The sequence below is a fragment of the Triturus cristatus genome, chromosome 4_1 (assembly GCF_964204655.1).
Source record: "Triturus cristatus chromosome 4_1, aTriCri1.1, whole genome shotgun sequence".
In the NCBI taxonomy this organism is placed as follows: Eukaryota; Metazoa; Chordata; class Amphibia; order Caudata; family Salamandridae; genus Triturus; species Triturus cristatus.
The window spans coordinates 798961059-798982155 of NC_140585.1; positions in this window are offsets into that span (position 1 = coordinate 798961059).

The window sequence follows — 21097 nt, forward strand, 5'->3', positions numbered from 1 at the left end:
AATGTATAGGGTTCTGCATACCAGAATCTTCTCTGTCATGTGTATGAGAAAGAGGTCACTTTTAGAAGCTAGTGCATTGTACCATTTCAGCCTAGGGTTCTTGGTTGGTCCACTGGCACAGTATATACCAAAGCCTAAGTTTTCGTACAAGTATCCTGCGACAAAGAGAATCTGCGCCAATGATTTTATTATTGCTTCAAGGACCACTTGAACAACAGTGCCATTGCCCAACTCCTTCCTGTGGTCATGATCGCAGCCAATTGTATCTCGAAGTAAGTGAGCGCTACGTAGCGGCAGAGGTGTTCCCTCCTTGCCTTTTTATAGTGCCTCACATTTGATAATGGAGGACTTGGGGTGCCACTTATTTCTTGTTTTCTTGTTGCTGTTACCATGCAGAGCACTCGCCCTCGGGTCAGGACTGAAATTATACACGCCCCTTCTAAATAGAGCTTATTTGCGTTTTGAGGCTCTTCACTGAAAGCTATCAGTTTCAATATTAAACTCATGTGACAGCCAGGAAATCGATGATCACTCGAAAAATAGCATGGAACTTTTTCTACGACTCTCATTTTGTCTCAGAATGAAACACTTCACGCACACTTCACAGTGCATAAGTAAAAGTTCCTCCTCCAGCCATGGAAGAGAAGGAGGGACAAAACAACTGCCATGTTTGTACCCAACTAAACTTCAATAAAGTGTAAATGGGAACGTGTGACATGAGTTAAATCTATAGGCAACTGGGGTATGCTGTTCTAGGCAGCCAAGGGTCAAGCGATCCCTCTTCGTTAAATCTGTACCAGTGATGGTGACTGCAGGTTTCATTTTAGCCCTAGCATTTTGGCATTGCAGTGTCAGTCCCATAGAGCATTGGGCACTTAGTGCAGGCAGTGCTTATGACCTATTCAGGATTCCACCACCTAGAGATCACAAGAACATAAGATATACATTGCTTATGTTAAAGGGTTTTATGCAACTTTGGTACATTGCTCAGAATTCTTCAGTTAACCTGTGGATTCTCTTGATATGTGCACAAAAAACAGACATTGAAATTCTCAGTGGGTCTCAAGCTGCAAACATACAAATGTAATATTTTCACAGTTTAGGTTGACTTAATTGCATAGGGTGATGGGTCTGTTCACTACGTCTATGATCTCATGCACAGGCTGGAAAGGTTTTGATGTCAAAATAACTTATACTTTTTCCTGGGGTTTTTGTGTGTGTATTGTTGAATGTTAGGTTTCGCCTTTCACCCACCTCTGATTTGCAGCCCACCAAAAGGATGATGTAGATACACACATTCAGGACTTTGATAGGTTGTTGTGATTGTGTGGCTGGCTAAAGATTAAATAATCGGGTGTCTGAAAGAGACCGATAAGCCATGTGTCTCTAGTTGGTGATGCCTAGGCTCTCATCAGAAGGGGTTGTAGTATGGTCGGTTGTGGGACAAAAACTCTACAACAGAACCAGTATCTGCAAAAAGTGACATAGCTCTGTGATCATATCCAGGGAGCATAGGGTAATATTGCAAGAGAATTCGGGTTGAGAGGAATTGCTGTCTAAATCTGCTGAAATCAGCAAAGTTAAAATTTTCATTGTTGAAGAAATAAACACGTTGACCTAGGTGATTTTTGTGAGTGTGACTTTGAATTTACTGCTAAAGTGGGCATGTTGACTTTTTGGGCGGATGGGAATAATATTGGCAAAAAAATGCAGGCTTGCTGAAAGAATCTTAAGTGAGTGCACCTTTGGAAGATGGCTGTTATCTTGGTGGTAGGGCACTGTGATTAGTTTCAGAAGATTGTCAGTTGGGTTCTGAAGTTTTCAAGATAAGTTCATCATCTGAAGCATTAAGTGTCCTACTCAGTAGGAATAGAGACCCACACACTCACTCACTCACTCTCTAATCCCATTGGTGCTACAGTATCTCGGGTAGAGAGATCCACAGTAGTGCTCTATCTAGCATGGGCCCTACAGTTGATGAAACAGTGTTTTGCAAGGCGGACAGCTAAATTAATTACTAGGCTAGAGTAAGTATTCTAGAGAATGATATCTACTTAAATGCTTATGGTTCTGTTTAGAGAATAACATTTTAAGCTCCAACTGAAGGTTCGCTTATATTTTCTTCTTAAAAGCGAATGGTAGACAATTGGTTATTAGCGAGAATTCTTATCTGAAGGAATTCGGTGGCCCTTTTAATTTTTTTTGCTTTTTAAATCATCTGATAGGCTATGTTCTTAGTTGCAACGTGAATTGATGCTGCATTGCTTGCTCCTGGACATTTTGACTTACTGCATGGAACATCACAGAAAGTGGTATTTTTCGTTCAGGAATTTCCCAGTGACTTAAAAATATGCTAAATCACACAGGGGGTCACATGGGGAGCGGGTAACAAACCAACGACATACTGTTCCCTAATCATTTAAATTCACACACAAAAAGGTACGTCTGGTAATCAAAATGAAGACCACAGATAGTGGGAGTTAGATGTGTGAAGTCTTTAGGACGCGAACCCTCCCTCGCCCAAGGGAGAAATACTTCATCTGTGGGTTCCCTCCTCACAGCAGGACCGCAAGGATCCTGCTGTGGGTTACAACTCTCCAGGCGGGGAAGAGTGAATTTATCAAAGATGAGCATAAATAGGGGTCTGAGTGAGGGGCAGAGTGCAAAGGACTATTATAACTGTCTCCCTGGTGGTCAAAAAGGTGCTTTATTCTGGGGCCCCAGTGGATAGGGTTAAAAAACAGAGCTAAGGACTTTGCAAAACAAGCATTGGCATAGCCAATAGGTCTCTCCTTTGGGACCTTATAAGTGTTTAGCCATGTAACAGTTGATGTTGTTGCACCAAGGATATTGTGCTGCATAACTAAATACTTATAAGGTCCCAAAAGCGAGACCTACTGGCTATGTCAATGCTTGTTGTACTTGGAGTTTATAAACGTGAGATTTAGGTGACATGGCCGACCTGGCTCTCGCTCTGCACTTTCCAGAACATTTTGCAGCCTTGCTAGCCTGCTGCCAAATAGTGATTTTGGGCTCAGGGACTGGAAAAGTAGAAGGTAAATAAGCTGGTTGTGCCCTTCCCTATACCAGAGCAGAAGGCTCTGATCACTTCACCTGTTGGCAAAATAAGCACAAAACATGCCTTTGGGCAACTCGAGGGAAACACAGAAGGAAGATCACCCAAGCTGGACAATTAACCTCGCAGTGATCTAGGAGAGAGCAAGGGGCAATTCCTATCCCCCACCGCCCCTAGGTCACTTCAAGAGACACAGAGATCTCAATAGGGACCCTTCCCTCTCTCCCACGCTGGAAGGAGAAAAGAAGCTCTTTTTGAAAAGACAGAGAGCCTCCTGGCAAAACTCACTCAATGCCCTAACAAAAGGAATAACCGAGGAATAACACAATAAATCCAGAAAAATAACGTGTACAGCTGCTTAATTCTGTGCTTGCATTTCTGAAGAAAATGTCCCCAGAAATATGCATGCCGATATCTTGAAAAGGCAAGAAGGCTCGCTCATGGCACTATATTCAAAGGAAAAACCACCCATACAGATAACTACAAACATGCATTTTGTGATTGAGAAAGAATGAAATCATTTGAAATGCGAGTGTCCAGAGCTGAATTTAAGCTACACAGCAAGCAAGGAAAACAGACTGGCAGGGCAATAACACGCCTTCTACCCAGGAGAAGAATGAATATTTCGAGCTATATGCAGCAGCATTTATAATCCATCTGAGCAGCAAAGTGGAAAATGTAGAAAACGTGCAGTACCTTGCAAGTAGACAGATTCAGTGAGTGTCACTGGAATCGATGAGCAAATGTCTGAAATCTCTAATGGAAATCCTTCTAATGCAACATGTCAACCGTGTCCGTGACAACAAAATCGAGAAAGCAAGCATGGTGTGGCTGATAACTACAAAGATCTGTATAAATACAGTACAATGTTATTACACAATCTTTCAACTAAGAGATAAGAGCTTCAGAAACTATGGGCATTGTTGGTGAATTTGGGGAGGGGTCAATCTTAGGTTGGTACTGAAGAAACTCATGATCAAGTATAATAACTTCCCATATGCAATGATGAGACTAAAAAAATTCGGAGATACATTTTTAAAATTATTTTCATAGACCCCTTAATAGCCATATTTACAGGCGGCATTTGAAAAATTTATATTTTCTAAAGTGGACCAGAAGCAAATTGCAACTGCATGACCCCCCCAAAAAAAATTTAACAACCATTTCAATTCTGTAAAAAGATAATTTGGAAATACTGATAGGAAGAAAGAGGGTCAACAGAGGAGTGGTTGGTAGAAGTCAAATAGGGGCACCACCAGGGAGGGTGGAGACAGCGGGGGAGCAACAGAGGAGCTTGTGGAAGGGAGAGAAAATCTTTAGAATACGCAAAATGCTGGTAGGGGAAGCAACAGAAGAGCTAGGGTGGAGGGAACAACACAGAGAGTGCAGGGGAATTTGAGAGGCAATGCAGCACACGAAGAAGAGAGCAGGAAAACACATGCACTCTCACAGAGTACTGCTATAAAAATAAAAAAGTAGTTCCATGTATGTGAGGAGTGGAAGGATACAAGTCATTCGATTGAAACAATGCTAAAGGAACTGTGCTCCAAGGAAGGAACAAACACAAGAACACAAAGGAAAGCCTTTGAATTATAAGCAAACAAATAGGTCATGGTTCGAGAGAATTACGTCAGGGCAATACAGAAACTTTCGGAATCCGTGACAAATGGATTCGGCTACCATTGTCACTTCTGGGGCGAATCTCGCTCATGAAGATGATAGTACTGCCAAAGTTCTTGCTTTTATTTGTTAACATCCCGATTTTGTTGCCCAAGTTGTTTTTTGGTACACTCCTCCTGATCCGCCTCACCTGGGCTGGCAAACAAGCACGTGTGTCATGGGATATATTGACCAAACATTATTTGGAGGGCGGACTCAGCACCCCTGAGTTTTAACTTTATTACTGTACCGCGCAACAGATGCACGCCAATTTATGGCTACACGGCCCCCAGGATAGTCCACAACTATACGTTGAAAGATATGCGGTACATGCCTTGTCTCTGCCGCAGTTTTTGTGTGGGACACAGCACAGGCGTTATCACATCATAGACCCAGTAGGGAACACAAGACTCTACTTTGGAAGGCAGCACGTAGGCAGGGGATTACCTTACTTTACTCCCCCAAATTACCACTCGAACTATGTGGCTGGTTACCAATGCGGCATGAGAGGGAATTCGTCACAGCCATGCGGTCGCTCGGCATTAGTACTGCGGGTGATTACTTTGAGGAGGGTACGGTTAAACAATGGGAACATTTACAAAAGGACTGATTGGCTGCCCCTGAGATGGCAAGATTCCACAACTTTCGTGCAAGACATGGGCTGCGGCGACGTTAGGCGAAGGAATGCTAGAACCGCACGAATACTCCCCTCTGACGTATTTGTTAAGAGCTTCATCCCCACAACACATGATCTCGATGTTATATACTCTTTCCAACACAGGTGCAGGCTCTGTGAATATAAAGGATCAGCAAGAATGGCGAGTGGAGCTAGGGATAGACATCACAGATGAGAATTGGAAGTATTGCTGCGCAAGCACAAAGTCCATCCCCCAAAATGGTAGATATCGTCTGACACATTTTATGTACCATCAAAGGGAGTACTACACTCCGGTTCGTCTACATAGATGTGGTGCTAGAGAGGATGACAGATGTTTAAGGTGCGGGCGGATTCGGCAAATTTCACTTATCGCGCTTGGGGCTGCTCTGACATTTATAGGTTTTGGGAGTCAGAACATGCTGCGTTACAGGACATTGCAGGCGTGGGACTCAGGTTAACCCCATTGGATGCCTTACAGGGCTATGTTAAAGAGTACCCGAAGAGTACGCTAGGTTACTTGCGCTGGGCATCCTGTTGGCAAAGCGTAGGGTTGCGATGCGGTGGATGAAAGGGCCCACCCCTACATTAAAGGAATGGTGTGTAAACATGCCATACTGTAATAGTCTGAAAATGGTAATGCTCTCATGCCAGTTTGGTGTAAACCAAAGGATATATGTGACCCATTTAAGGCTTATCTCACCCCCCACACATCGTCCGAAGGATCAGAGGAAGAACAGGATAGAACAGGGGTCGACTGACTCAACAAACACATAAATGATTGAGATACACTATTGATACCTTCAAAAGTGTAGGGTGCGGGGGATGGGGCTAGTCGCGTCTTAGCATGGATAAAATGTGCTGCGGTTTCCAGAATGCAATGGATATGCAACCTGGAGTGTGAAATCTCTTCTAACTTTATCAAATGAAATGATTATAATCACGCAATATCCATCATGATGCTACCAGTCTTCTCTGTATGCTGCTGCCTCAAATGTAATGATTCTCTAGACTTAAGTTTGTATGTAAAATGAAAAGAAAGCTTAAAAAAAAAATATTTTATAAGCAAACAAATGACACCGACAAGAAAGACAACCAATGGTAAGGAATAGGCTGGCCCTAAGTCTATTGTTAGTACTAGTAGTGTGCACAATTGGTTTTAGACAACAGTGAGCTAAAAGTTGTCTCTAGGCAAGACCTAAAAGACAGAGAATTTGATCCTCAGATTAATTTGTTTTGGCCTTCTACAGAAACCCATAAATAATGCCAAATAATAGTTATGCTTTTTTAAATGTATGCATGTGTAAAATGTAAGAGCTTCACAGATTTGACCATGTGTTACTTGGTAGTAAAGTACTCCTCTTTCAACCCAACAAAAGTCTGCAATTTTGTGTGGAAAACTAATATTAATTCTTTATCTGTGTTTACTAAACGAGGAGCGTGTGTTATGTTTGATAAGCATTGGCAAAGTCAATAGGTTTCACCTATGCGAGACCTGTCTTTTCAATGTATTTTTAGACATCTAAACAAAAACAAAGCACTAAGGCACAGCCAGCGCTGACCGCTTCTTAGCATTTTCTTGTTTAAAAACATCTATGAAAAACTTTTTAAAAGCCAAATAGATCTGCAAGAGCAATTTGGCTTTCTTAATGTTTTTTTTGTGGCAGGCAGAAAGGCCAGAGTGGGCAGAGACAGGGGTGGACAGCAGAAGGGGGGAGTAGGGCAGATGGGCAAGCAACAAGAGGGGGAGTGGGGGAGAGAGTTGGTGGAAGATGAGGAACAGAGGCAGGAGGGTGGAGGGTGGAGGGTAGAAAGTAATCGGACAGCGGGAATGGAGGGGTGGCAAGCAACACAAAGGAGTTGGGGGATGGAGGTTTCGGCAAGACCATGGATGGCGGGAGGTGCAAGGAAAGGGTAGACAGAGTACAGACATATGCACTCTTATAGAGTGCATGTCTAAAAGTTAACGCTATGTCAAAGCCAACAGGTTTCACCTATGCTAGAGCTATTGGCATTGCCAATGTCTTTTAGCCATGTAATAGAGCAGATTGGAATGAAGTAGAGTGCAGTGGCATGGCGCTGAGTGGTGTGGAGTGGCGTAGAGTGGAGTGGAGTGGCGTAGAGTGTAGTGGTGTGGTGTAGAGTTGAGTGGTGTAGAGTAGCATGGAGTGAGGTAGAGTGGAATGAAATTGTGCAGAGTGGAGTGGCATGGAGTGGTGTGGCATGGAGTGAAGTGGAGGAGAGTGGAGCAGAGTAGAGTGGAGTGGTGTGGAGTAGAGTGGAGTAGAGTAGTGTAGAGTACAGTGGCGTGGAGTGAAGTTGTTTGGAGTGGGGTAGAGTGGCAGTGATTGAAGTGAAGTGCCATAGAATGGATCTGAGTGGAATAGAGTGGATTGGCATACAGTGGCGTACAGTGGAGTAGAGTGGCATAGAGTGCAGTGGTGTAGAGTGCAGCGACGCAGAGCAGAGTGGTTTAGAGTAGAGTGCAGTGGTGTAGAGTGGAGTAGAGTGGTGCCAAGTAGAGTACAGTGATATACAATACAGTGAAGTAGATTGCAGTGGCGTAGAATGCAAAGGTACAGAGTAGAGTGCAGTGGCACAGAGCACAGTTTCATACAGTAGAGTAGAGTAGAGTGGCGTAGTAGAGTGCAGTGGTATAGAGTGCACCGGGGGGAAGAGTGGTGTAGCGTGGCATAGGTGGCGAGGAGTGGAGTGGTGCAGAGTAGAGTAGAATGACATAGAGTTTAGTGGTGTAGAGTAGAGTGGGATAATGTGCAGTCTAATGGTAGAGTGGTGTGGAGTGGCATAGAGTGCAGTGGAATAGCGTGGAGTGGCATAGAGTGCTATGGCGTAAAGTGAAATGGTGTAGAGTGCTGTGGCGTATAGTAGAGTGGTGCAGAGTAGATTAGAGTGGCATAAGGTGGTGTGCCATAGAGTGCGGTGCTACAGGAAGGCAATCAAAGGACTATGTCAGAGCCTCTGTTCAATTTCTACAGGGTCCTTAATCTCAGAAGAGAACTCACACTGGGTTTTGTCAATGTTTCACAGAGGCACTTCACTGGTAAGCACAGTATTCTGGACAAAGCAGAAGAACGCAGTAGAAACAATGTTTTACTCAGTTAATTATATTTGGGGGACAAGAAATAATGTTGCATTCGTCTTTATTTGGAAGGCACGCAGAATCACAGTCGCACTTTACAGTACGAGGATATGCATATTCTATGACACAATGATGGACCTATTCACTGTCATAGATGAGCTGATTGGCATGCATTGTTGGTCATGGGGGTGTGAGGGAACAGACGCACAAGGAAGTGGGGCGTGTGGGAGGGAATAGAAGCTGTGTGTACGTGGATATGGTGTGCTTGAACTCACAAAAATTAGCTACAAAAAACAGGAGCAGTGGAAGGACACAAGTACTTGGTCCATGCTCCAAATGAAGGCCAAACACAAGAAGAGGACATGATGCAGCCATGCCAAGACAAATGGGAATGAAAGAAAGGAGAGCAACGCTAAAGCTAATAAATGGTATGCTCCAGGCGGACTGTTAGCCAACTGTATGTAAACAAAATGTATTGCAGAGACAAAAGAGGCCCTGTCTAGGAGAAACCTAAAAATAAATACCCCAGGAAGTGCGCAGCCTGTGGAAGGACACTGGCCACAGACAGGAAACTGTAATTTATCCATGATCCACTGTAGGGACAGAAACCTGAAGCCCAGGAGGAACAGAGAGTGATGAGCAATAAGAAGCAAGGAAACAAGAGCCACATGCAAGCCAACCAATGGTAAGTAATGGGCGGGCTCTAAGCCCCCTCTAAACCTTTAGTCTACAAGCGCTGTCTCCAGGCGAAAACTAAAAAAATCACTTTTTAAGTGCAGTAAAAATATCTTCAACTGTGCACATGATCCTGGGGAAGTTATCTGCCCAGAACTTCAGGCAGGGCCCTTTGGCCAAAATGCACAATGCTTCATAAATTTCTGTGAGCCTTTTCAACCATGTGTAAATAAAGGCATGTATGTGGAATACCAAAAATCTACTGATTGCACAAAGGTGTACTTCAAACATTAGCAAGATCCCTGTGAACATTGAGAAACAGCCCCAATACTTTTTGGCTATACAAGGGTTCAATTATTCTGGATAGACGATTGTTAATGGGAATGGTATTATCATCCTTCTCCATTATCTACTCATGATGAAGCACATGCACACTATTACTCCGTTTACCATATGATCATAATAAATTTAACTGATTGAGTACAAAACATGTAACAGATGTTGCAAGGATCGATGAAGGGAACAAAATCAGAAAGCGTTTCTTTGAGAAGCTATTATTACCTTGTACAATAAACTTTCGCCAGATTCATGCACTACACACAGAATTATTGGAATAGATATAAACCCTGACATTATAAAATGAAACGGAAGGATGCTCATCTGGCTGCAGTCATCAATAACGTGCTTTCTGTTTTTTTAGTGACAAAACCCTGACATGAGCTCTCGAGGATATTTATTGAAAAGTTCAGAATGTCAAGGGAACATACTTGATTTATTGCCACTTATATTTCCTCTGAAAACATTGATCAAATACTCCGCGTGCGACTTCAATAGCTCATCTATATGAAGATGATATAATGTTTACCGCACAAAACACAAACAAAATAACAGGTTCTTTCAAAACATCAAGCAGCGGCGGCTCCTCCATTATGGTGGAGGAGCGTCGCCCCCGCCAGCAGCCTCAAAACTTGAAAAGTAAAACGATAATAAAACAGGTTTATTGTTTTATTTTGCTTCTAAGGGCCGAGTCTTGGGGGCGGGGCCATCACAATGACAGTCACAGAGGGGGAGTGGTAGGCACTGCTGGCAGTGCGCATGATGGTTTGGCCAAACTGACATGCGCACTAAGATATCTCCAACGAGAGTTGCGTTGCTGGGTTGGAGACAGCAGGCACAGGATTCTAGTCTCTCTGGGAGCACACATCCAGGCCGCTCAAGCCAATCTGGCACATCTCTCATGTTGCCAGCAGCAGGGCGGGACTGGCCATAGCGAGCTCCGGGCAATCCCCCGGTGGGCCGCATGGGTGGGGACCGGTTTTGGGCCCTTGGGTGCCGTTTTTGTTACAGGGCCGTTTTTGCAGCATAACTGCAAAATCGGCCCTGTAACAAAATCGGCCGAAAATTGGCCCTGGCAAACAGCTCGGCCACACCCCCAAAGCCCCAGGGGTGGGGGGGGGCCAGCCGAGCACTTTGCCAGGGCCGGTTTTGGTGCCCAGTCCGGCCCTGGCCAGCAGCATGAGAGGAGCACCTGGATTGGCGTAGGGGAGTCTAGGAGCATGTGCTGCAGTGAAACGCGAGAGGAGCAGAAGAACGGCGATACCACGCCAGCAGATACGTTTTGTTTTTTCCCCCTGTTTTCCTTGTTGTTGTCCACCCCCACCCCTCGCACCCAGCCGCTTATGGATTCTTGCTAGTTTGGCATAAGTTTCATGTAAGGAACAGTTCTCTAACAAACTGTTTTGTTTTGAAGAAAAACAAGAAGTCCTAGCTATATTAAATGGTGTGCGTGGTTGTCTGTGTCTCTGTTGGTGAAAACCTCTTAGCTGTCTTTTAATTCACATGGGAATGATGGACTAAAGAGAATAGCAAAACTTATTGTCAGACCCCCTTTGGTGTGCCACAGGTTTAGCTATGTTACTGGTCCTCACCTGTGGGAGTTGTGTCTGTTTGCCTCTGATGTCCTGGGAGTCTTTGTACTATAGCACTGCACACTAGGCCCAAAACAAATTCCTTGAGCTTTTGACTCTCAGTGGTAGATATAGTGAGCACTAACAGGCTTCTCAGAGAGGTAGTGTGGGAGTGCATCAATCTCAGAACTCAACAATCCCCCAGCAGCACAATAACATATTGTCCAACCTAGTACTTGTCTTTTATTATTAAAAAAAAAATGAAACACTCAAAAATAAAATACTACATAATACAGTATGTAGTTATGAATATTCACTGGTATGAGTCCACTCTACCCAGGGTTCCAAAAACTAGGTGGAAGGTATGGTATAGCAAGTTCAATTACAGGTGCTGTGCTACCCTTCTCGGTCAGAATTTGTGCTTTCTGTTTGACAGTCATAGTCCCAGTTTGTAAATCTCACCAATATGAGTCCTTTACACCTGACGGTTGAGGTCGTAGCACACGCCTGATCTCTCGCCTGGCTAGAAGACACACCGGCTGCAAGTGCATTGCACTTTGGTTCTCTCTGTGGAGGCAGAAGCTGCAGATGCCGCTACCCAGAGTATGGCTGGCGGGCAGTATCCAGCGCTGCATTTGCAGGCCCTCTTCATATATTAAGATGAGTAGTGGAGTTAATAGCCATCAGGCTACTGTAGGAATTTCTCAGGGAGGTGGTGCAGCTTTGACATCACTCATGGCTATGGGTATGTGTGGTCTGTCATTGCATTTGGTGCAGTGTGCTTCAGCCTCACTACTTGATTTGCTTTGTGCAAAAATGTTCGGGGTCACAGGGGCACAGTCTGCTTGGGCACACTTCAGGACAATGCCATGCACAGCCAATTTGCATGAACACAGCAGCACAGTCTCCTTCGGGGACACTTCAGGACAGTGTCATGGTGTAGTCCACTATGAGAGTAACAGTGGTGCAGTGGGCTCAGACACACTCCAGTAGTGCCACTGTGTAGCTGATTCAAATGGGAGAGTCAATGCTCAGAATTGAGAGCATATGTTCACTTTCCCTCGAGTCTTTCTGGGCGGGTGAACCCTCAGCTCCGAGATCAGTTACTACTGTTCACACTGGTAGTCAACACCTCTTGTAGAGTTGGCCCTTTGCTCCCCTCTTCTTCTCAGACAGGTCAACCTCCAGGTGCGCCATGACAGGTAGATAGCTCTACCTTCCACTTCAAACCCCGAGCGCTGTCCCCTTACCTCTGGGGAAGCTGGCTGTAAGGCAGACACCAGCTCTGGTTGCACAGTAGTCCTCAGGGTACCCTGCGGTGCAACCTCTTCTTTGGTCAAAGAGAACTTAGAACTGGAACTTGAAGCAGGTCAGAAGCTCCAATGTTTATAAAGATAAAGCAGACGAGTTTTGTGGATTCTCTGTCAGCATTCTCAGAACCATTTTGGGTTGATTCTTCTTTCATGTGCCCTTTGTGAGAAGTTGGCCTGGTATATGCTGTTCACTAGTTAAAGTGGACACCTTGCACCAGTACAATTCGACTCTTATGGTAGATAGGTTTAAGAAAACCTTTTAAAGAAAGCTATCCTAGTGGTAGCTGTGTTGAGCAGCCTTCAGGCTAAGTCTTTAGACGAATGCAAAGCAGCTTGTTTTACCTTATAATCTCTTGAATTACTAAATGAAAGGACACCACACAGGTATATATATCAAATATATATGTATTTATTACTAACAACTCTCTGCTAATCTCTTTATGAGATTAGAAGTCAGGAATATATGCACAAATCAATATTTCACAATAAGTTAAGCACAAATATGGCTGGGGCCCTAGGGGCGTACCAGACCATATACTAAAAAAGAGACTTAGAGATAACGACTTGTGAGGGGAAAAGGCCTAGGGCCTTCAGAAGCGCTGGGGCCTCACGAAACCACCCAAGGCAGGTAAGTAAAGGACCCACAGGAGACGCATGCAGTGAACACAGCCGCGAATCCCTATTAACTTCAATGGAGCAAGTCGCAATTGGAAATTAAGAGTTTTAAGATACTTCGGGAGAGGCTACAAGCAAGTCACTTACAGGGTAAGTAGTCTAGAGCCAACACCCACAGGAGCACCGTAGTGCTGGAGTTACCTCACCCAGGGAAGCCGGGTGCATAGGTGTCTTTTGGTGTCGGGTTGTGGCGTTGTTTTCAATGGGAGCCAAAGAAGACTTGCTGCTTGTGAAGACAGGAGAAGTGTCCGGTGGAATCCAAGGCTGGATTCAGAAGAAGGAAGACCTGAAAGCAGAGGGGACAGTGTTCAAAGTCACTTTGCAGTGACCCGGGGCAAGGAAGATGGATGCCCACAGTCGTCGGGTGATTTCAGGTGATCCACGGGTGTATTGACTCTTCAGCCACGAGGTCCAGGAGGTGTCAATGATGACCAGCAGTTGGATTCGGCATGACCCATGAAGTCTGCAGCTCACTGCGGTGTCGGTGACCAGATTGGAGCCAACAAGCCTTGGTAACAGCAAGTCTTGTGGAAAGGATAAAAAGTCAGAGGTGCAGACCAGCAAGGTCTGAGGGACTCACCCAGCAAGGGTAAGTCAGGGCAGGCCTGGAGCAACCAGGGTAGCCCTTTGGAACTGTAGAAAAGTCTTCTGGGGACCCACAAGCCAACTGGCAAGGGATCGCGAAGACGCCTCGGGAGGATTCACTCAACAGGGACCCACGGTCACTCGGGATGGGGTAGGCCTCTGATCTTCGGAGGGATTCCTACTGGAGGCTTGAACCACACGTGGTCCAATGCACAAGTTCATAGAATGTTGTGAAGGGGTTGCACTCGAAAATAGTGCACGGTACCCAGGGATTGCGGTTCCTCGTCACTCGTGGGGTCCACTTGTCTCAGCGTCGCTAGGGACTCACGATGGCCTTGGAGAAGTCAGGAAATCCTCTTCCTGGGATGCAGGGACTTCGGACTCCGGCGCGAGCGGGAAAGTTTGCGACCGTTGATTGCAAGATTGGGTGCCTGCCAAGCAGGGGAGTCACTCCTTGACTCCAAGGGAGATTCTTCCGTCTTCCAGAGGTAGTGGAACATCGAAGGTCCAGGATTCGTCTTCAGAGCGTCGTCCAGGGGTATCTAGTTTGCAATGCCAAGGGTTCCCTAACTTATACTGAAAGGAAGGGAGGGACTAGCTCTATGACCCCACCTATGGGAGGGTCTGGGGAGAGGGTGGCTTACACCCACTTCCCTTTGTCCAGTTTCGCTCCAGAGCAGGGGCATGTAGCCCCTGTGCCGGTTTGAACTGGTGTATGCACATAGGAGCCTACTGCTCCCCAGTGCAGGACTTCAAAGCACTCTAGGAGTACACCCACCCAGCCCCAATACACTAAATGCTGTCTGGGAGGTGGTTACACCTCCCTGTGACAGGATGCCTATTGTTGGGCCTCCTCCACTGCGAGTTTCGGTCATCAGCAGGAGGGCAGCCCAGTGTCTGTGACTGGTGGCATCCATTTTGTGATTCCAGGGTTCTTCAGGATTCTACTGTGTTTCCACAGTAGGTACATGTCTATCCCTCTAGAAGGGTGGGATCATACTCCCACACCAGTTACTGGTGTGGGGGTATGATTCCAAAGCATTTGACACCAAACACGACATGTTTTGATGCAGCCATTCTAAAGTTAGCATTTACCACGAGGTTATAATGCACTTAAGAGTATATGGTTTGACCGCATTCACAAACAGCCCCAGAGAATGGACTCTGAGAGCTGCAGAGGGGCCCTGCTCAGGCAGAGGTACCCCCTCACATGGACACCAAGCACCCTGCCCTCAGGATTGATAGGGCCTGCCTTAGGGGTGACTGATAGGTTTAAATGTGTGTGCAGGGAGAGATATATGAACCTATATCTCAGGGAGGAGTGCTAACACTACCTCACCCAGGCTGCAGTAGCAGGCCTGTGGTGTCAGATTTAGTCTGCTTCCCAGGGGTGGCATAATACATGCTTCAGCCCCTGGTAGGCCTGTGAAGTACCTCTGCCCTTGGTACCTAAGGTACCATATACTTAGGGGCTCATAAGGTACCACAGTATCCGATCACTAGTGCACCTAATATGCACTCCAAGTTGTTTAGAAATAACAGAGAGGCTGGGGCCCTGATTAGCAGGGTCCCAGCCAGTCTATAGCCAGAAACCAGTGTAAACATCAGAAAAAAGTGGGGGCAACATAAGAGGCAGATCCTAATCTCCTACACAACCCCCCCCCCCCCAAAAACGCAGGGACACTAAACTAACCTTGACCAGTTGAGTCTTCATGTTCTAAGTTGAAATACCTTGAGAGTCCATCTGCATTGGCATGTTGGGTCCCAGGTCTATGTTCCACTGTATAGTCCATCCCCTGTAGGGAAATGGACCACCTTAAACGTTTTGGGTTTCACCTTTCATCTGTTTAAGCCATAGAAGGGGCTTGTGGTCAGTCTGAACTATTAAGTGAGTGCCAAACAAGTATGGCCTCAGCTTCTTCTGGGCGCACACCACAGCAAAGGCCTCCCTCTCTATAGCTGGCCAATGTCTCTCTCGAGGGGTCAGCCTTCTGCTAATAAAAGCTACTGGCTGGTCTTAACCTTCATCATTCAGTTGAGACAGTATAGCTCCCACACCCAGCTCAGAAGCATCTGTTTAGACAATGAACCTTTTGGTGTAGTCTGGACTCTGTAAGATGGGAGCAGTGCACATGGCCTGCTTTAGGTCTTCAAAAGCCTTTTGACAGCTAGCTGTCCACTGAACCTTTGTTGGCATTTTCTTTGAGGTAAGATCATTCAAGGGGGTCACCATAGATCCATATCCTTCACAAACCTCCTATAATACCCAGTCAGGCCTAAAAAGGCTCTCACCTGTGTCTGGATGGTTGGAGCAACCCATTCCATGATGGTTTGGATTTTGCTCTGTAAAGGCTGAACCTGGCCCCCACCTATAAGGTGGCCCAGGTACACAACCTGACTCTGCCCTATCTGGCGCTTAGTGGCCTTGATAGTGAAGCCTGCTTTCTGCAGGGCCTCCAAAACATTTCTGAGGTGGACCAGGTGATCCTGCCAGGAGGAACTAAAGACAGCAATATCCTCTAGATAAGCTGAGCAATAAGTTTCCATCCTTGCCAGAACTTTGTTCACCAACCTCTGAAAAGTGGCAGCTGCATTTTTCAATCCAAAGGGCATCACCACAAAGTGGTAGTGCCCACTAGGGGTTGAAAATGCTGTTTTGGCTTTTACATCATCAGCTAACCTGATCTGCCAATAGCCAGCGTTTAGGTCAAATGTACTCAGATACTTGGCTGAGGCCAACGTATCAATCAGCTAATCTGCCCTTGGTATAGGATAGGCATCAGTCCTGGTGACTGCATTGAGGCCTCTGTAGTCTACACAAAACCTCATTTCTTTGTTACCACCCTGGGTATGAGGCTTGGGTACTAGGACCACTGGGCTAGCCCATGGGCTGTCTGAAGGCTCAATTACACCTAATTCCAACATTTTCTGGACTTCAGTCCTGATACAGTCCCTGACATGGTCAGGTTGCCTGTAGATTTTACTCTTGACAGGCAGACTGTCCCCAGTGTCCACCTCATGGGTGCACCAGGTAGTCTGACTAGGGGTCAGGCTAAACATATGTCTGTACTGTTGCAGAGCTTGTCTGCATTCAGTTTGTTGATGGTTAGTGAGGCTGCTTGCCAAAGCAACACCATCCACTGACCCCCATCATCAGGGTTCTGTGAGAGAAGGTCAGGGAGAGGGTCACTCTCCTCCTCCTGTTCCTCATCAGTTGCCATGAGCAAGCCCATGTCAGCCCTGTCAACATATGGTTTCAATCTGTTGACATGGAGCACCCTCAGGGGGCTCCTGGGAGTTCCAAGATTCACCAGATAGGTGTCTTTTCCCCCATTTGCTCAACAATGGTATGGGGGCCACTTCATTTGTCTTGGAGGGCTCCTGGGGCCACAGGCTCCAACACCCACACTTTCTGTCCTGGCTGATACACAGTCAGCACAGCCTTTTGGTCATACCAAGTTTTTTGTAATTCTTGGCTGGCCTCCAGGTTTTTGGTTGCCTTCTTCATGTATCCGGCCATCCTGGAGCGGAGACCAAGTACATAGTCCATCACATCCTGTTTGGGGGGTTTGAGAGGTAACTACCAGCCCTCTTTTACCAAACATAATGGACCTCTTACAGGCATCCAAACAGAAGCTCAAATGGACTGTGCCCAATCCCCTTCTGTGGAACCTCTCTGTATGCAAACAAAAGGCAGGGAAGAAGAAGGTCCTATTTTCGTCCTAAGCTTTTCTGGGAGTCCTTTAATCATTCCCTTAAGGGTTTTGTTGAAACGTTCAACCAACCCATTGCATTGTGGGTGATAGGGGGTGGTGAACTTATAAGTTACACCACACTCCTTCCACATTGCTTTCAAATATCATGACATGAAGTTTGTACCTCTGTCAGAGATGACCTCCTTTGGGAAACCCACTCTGGAGAAAACTCCAATGAGGGCTCTTGCCACCACAGGGGCTGTGGTGGTCCTCAGGGGAATTGCCTCTGGGTACCTGGTGGCATGATCCACTACCACCAGGATAGATCTGTGGCAAGATGCAGTTGGAGGGTCAAGGGGACCAACAATGTCAATCCCTACCCTTTCAAAGGGTACCCCCACCACAAGTAGTGGTATCAGGGGGGCCTTTGTTGTGCCACCTGACTTGCCACTGGCTTGGCAAGTGACACAGGAGCGACAAAACGTCTTGGTGTCTTCTGATATATGTGGCCAATGAAAATGTGGAACAAGCCTGTCCCAGGTCTTGTTTTGGCCCAAGTGACCTGCCAAAGGGATATCATGTGCTAGGGTCAAGAGGAACCCTCTAAATCTCTGAGGTATTACCAACCTCCTGGTGGCTCCAGGGGTTGGATCTCTACCCTCAGAATATAGGAGTTCCTCATCCCAATAAACTTTATGGGACCCACTAGCACTCCCAGCAGCCTCAGCAGCAGGCTGCTGTCTGAGGGGTTCAAGAGAGGGGCGGCACTGTTGCTCCATACTCAGATCTTCCCTAGAAGGGCCCCCGCCCCCAAGAACTCAACCTGATCTGACTCAAGTCCCTCTGGGGCAGTTCCTTCTTCGGGATCTGCTTCTCCTTCCTAAAGAGGTGAATCTGTGATCTGAGACCGAGGGGAAGGCACTGCCTTAACCCTACTGCTCCTCTTCTTGGGAAGCACCTGGTCCATGGTTTCAGGATCCAGAGCTTGTTCAGTGTTATGCATTTTGGCCTGTGACCTGGTCACAGCAAATACCTCTGCAGGATGCCCAACATCTCAGCATGAGTCCAGAACTCTACTTCAGACCAGGCTGAAGTCTCTAGATCATTGCCCAATAGACATTCTAGAGAGAGGTCTGCACTGACTGCAACCTTCTTAAGGCCAGTTACCCCTCCCCAGGAGAAATTCACAACTGCCAGACTATGGTTGGTCCTGACATTGCTTACATTGGTTACCTGGTACATTTCACCCAGGATGATCTGTCCAGGGTCCACAAGATCCTCTGCCACCATGGTGACACTAGCACCTGTGTCCCTGAATGCCAAAGCCTGTTTGCCATTTATTACAGGCTTCTGTTTGTATTTACTGGGGCTCACTAGGAAGACTCCATCATCCATATCAATGTCTCCATCACAAATCAGCAATGCCTGAGAGGGTACTCTGACTAGGCCAGAGTCCACTTCAGAACCCAGGGTCAACCCTACTACACCCGTATTCTGTGTACCAACTCCACAAGTAGCTGAACTACCACCCCCTGATTCAGACCCATTAGCCCCTAGAGCTAATCTAAGATTATCTGCTGTCAGCAGATCTATCAGGTGTAGTGTGGAGGGACTCTGTCCTCTCCTCAGGTGCCTTGCAGCACACATGGCTTTCACGTCAAAGAAAGTCATGTCCTTATACTGAGGCTGGTTGGACCCACTGGTTCCAACCCTTAAGGACATTCTAGTGTTGTGCAGTGTTGTACTACCTACACTAGTTTGTGGCCTACAGATCCTAGCTTGAGCTGTAGAAAGGGTGTGCTGTCCCTTGACACACAACTCTAAGTTCAGTAGAACTTATTGATACTAAGCTTGACTTTATATGTACCTTGAGTACCTATAGTGGTTTTCAGTTAGTAATTCAAATAGAGATGTTCTGGTAAAACAATGGCAAGCTGGAATCCCACACGCTGCCCACCAATGTGAGAAGTTGGCCTGGTATATGCTGTTCACTAGTTAAAGTGGACACCTTGCACCAGTACAATTTGACTCTTATGGTAGATAGGTTTAAGACAACCTTTTAAAGAAAGCTATCCTAGTGGTAGCTGTGGAGAGCAGCCTTCAGCCTAAGTCTTTAATGTAAAGCAGCTTGTTTTACCTTATAATCTCTTGAATTACTAAATGAAAGGACACCACACAGGCATATATATCAAATATATATGTATTTATTACTAACAGCTCTCTGCTAATCTCTTTATGAGATTAGAAGTCAGGAACATATGCACAAATCAATATTTCACAATAAGTTAAGCACAAATATGGCTGGGTCCTAGGGGCGTACCAGACCATATACTAAAAAAGATACTTAGTGATAATGACTTGCGAGGGGACAAGGCCTAGGGCCTTCAGAAGCGCTGGGGCCTCATGAAACCACCAAAGGCAGGTAAGTAAAGGACCCACGGGAGACGCATGCAGTGTGAGAACACAGCCGCGAATCCCTATTGACTTCAATGGAGCAAGTCACGATTGGAAATTAAGAGTTTTAGGATACTTCGGGAGAGTCTACAAGCAAGTCACTTACAGGGTAAGTAGTTCTAGAGCCAACACCCACAGGAGCACTGTAGTGCTGGAGTTACCTCACCCAGGGAAGCCGGGTGCATACGTGTCTTTTGGTGTCGGGTCGTGGCGTCGATTTTAATGGGACCCAAAGAAGACTTGCTGCTTGTGAAGACAGGAGAAGTGTCCAGTGGAATCCAAGGCTGGATTCAGAAGAAGGAAGACCTGAAAGCAGAGGGGACAGTGTTCAAAGTCACTTGGCAGTGACTCAGGGCAAGGAAGATGAATGCCCACAGTCATCGGGTGATTTCAGGTGATCCACAGGTGTCTTGACTCTTCAGCCAAGAGGTCCAGGAGGCGTCGACAACTAGGAGCTGGATTCGGTGTGTCCCACAAAGTCTGCAGCTTACTGCGGTATCGGTGACCAGATTAGAGCCAACAAGCCTTGGTAACAGCAAGTCTTGTGGAAAGTATAAAAAGTCAGCGGTGCAGACCAGCAAGGTCTGAGGGACTCACCCAGCAAGGATAAGTTAGGGCAGGCCTGGAGCAACCAGGGGAGCCCTTTGGAACTGTAGAAAAGTCTTCTGGGGACCCACAAGCCAACCAGCAAGGGATCGCAAAGATGCCTCGGGAGGATTCACTCAACAGGGGCCCACTGTCACTCGGGATTGGGTAGGCCTCTGATCTTCGGAGGGATTCCTGCTGGAGGCTTGGACCACACGTGGTCCAATGCACAAGTTTGTAGAATGTCGTGAAGGGGTTGCACTTGAAAATAGTGCACGGTACCCAGGGATTGCGGTTCCTCGTCACTCGTGGGGTCCACTTGCCTCAGCGTCACTGGGGACTCACGATGGCCTTGGAGAAGTCAGGAAATCCTCTTCCTGGGATGCAGGGACTTCGGACTCCAGTGGGAGTGGGAACGTTTGCGACCGTTGATTGCAAGATTGGGTGCCTGCCAAGCAGGAGAGTCACTCCTTGACTCCAAGGGAGATTCTTCCGTCTTCCAGAGGTAGTGGAACGTCGAAGGTCCAGGATTCATCTTCAGAGTGTCGTCCAGGGGTATCTAGTTTGCAATGCCAGGGGTTCCCTAACTTATACTGAAAAGAAGGGAGGGACTAGCTCTATGACCCCACCTATGGGAGGCTCAGGGGAGGAGGTGGCTACACCCACTTCCCTTTGTCCAGTTTCGCACCAGAGCAGGGGCAGGTAGCCCCTGAGCCGG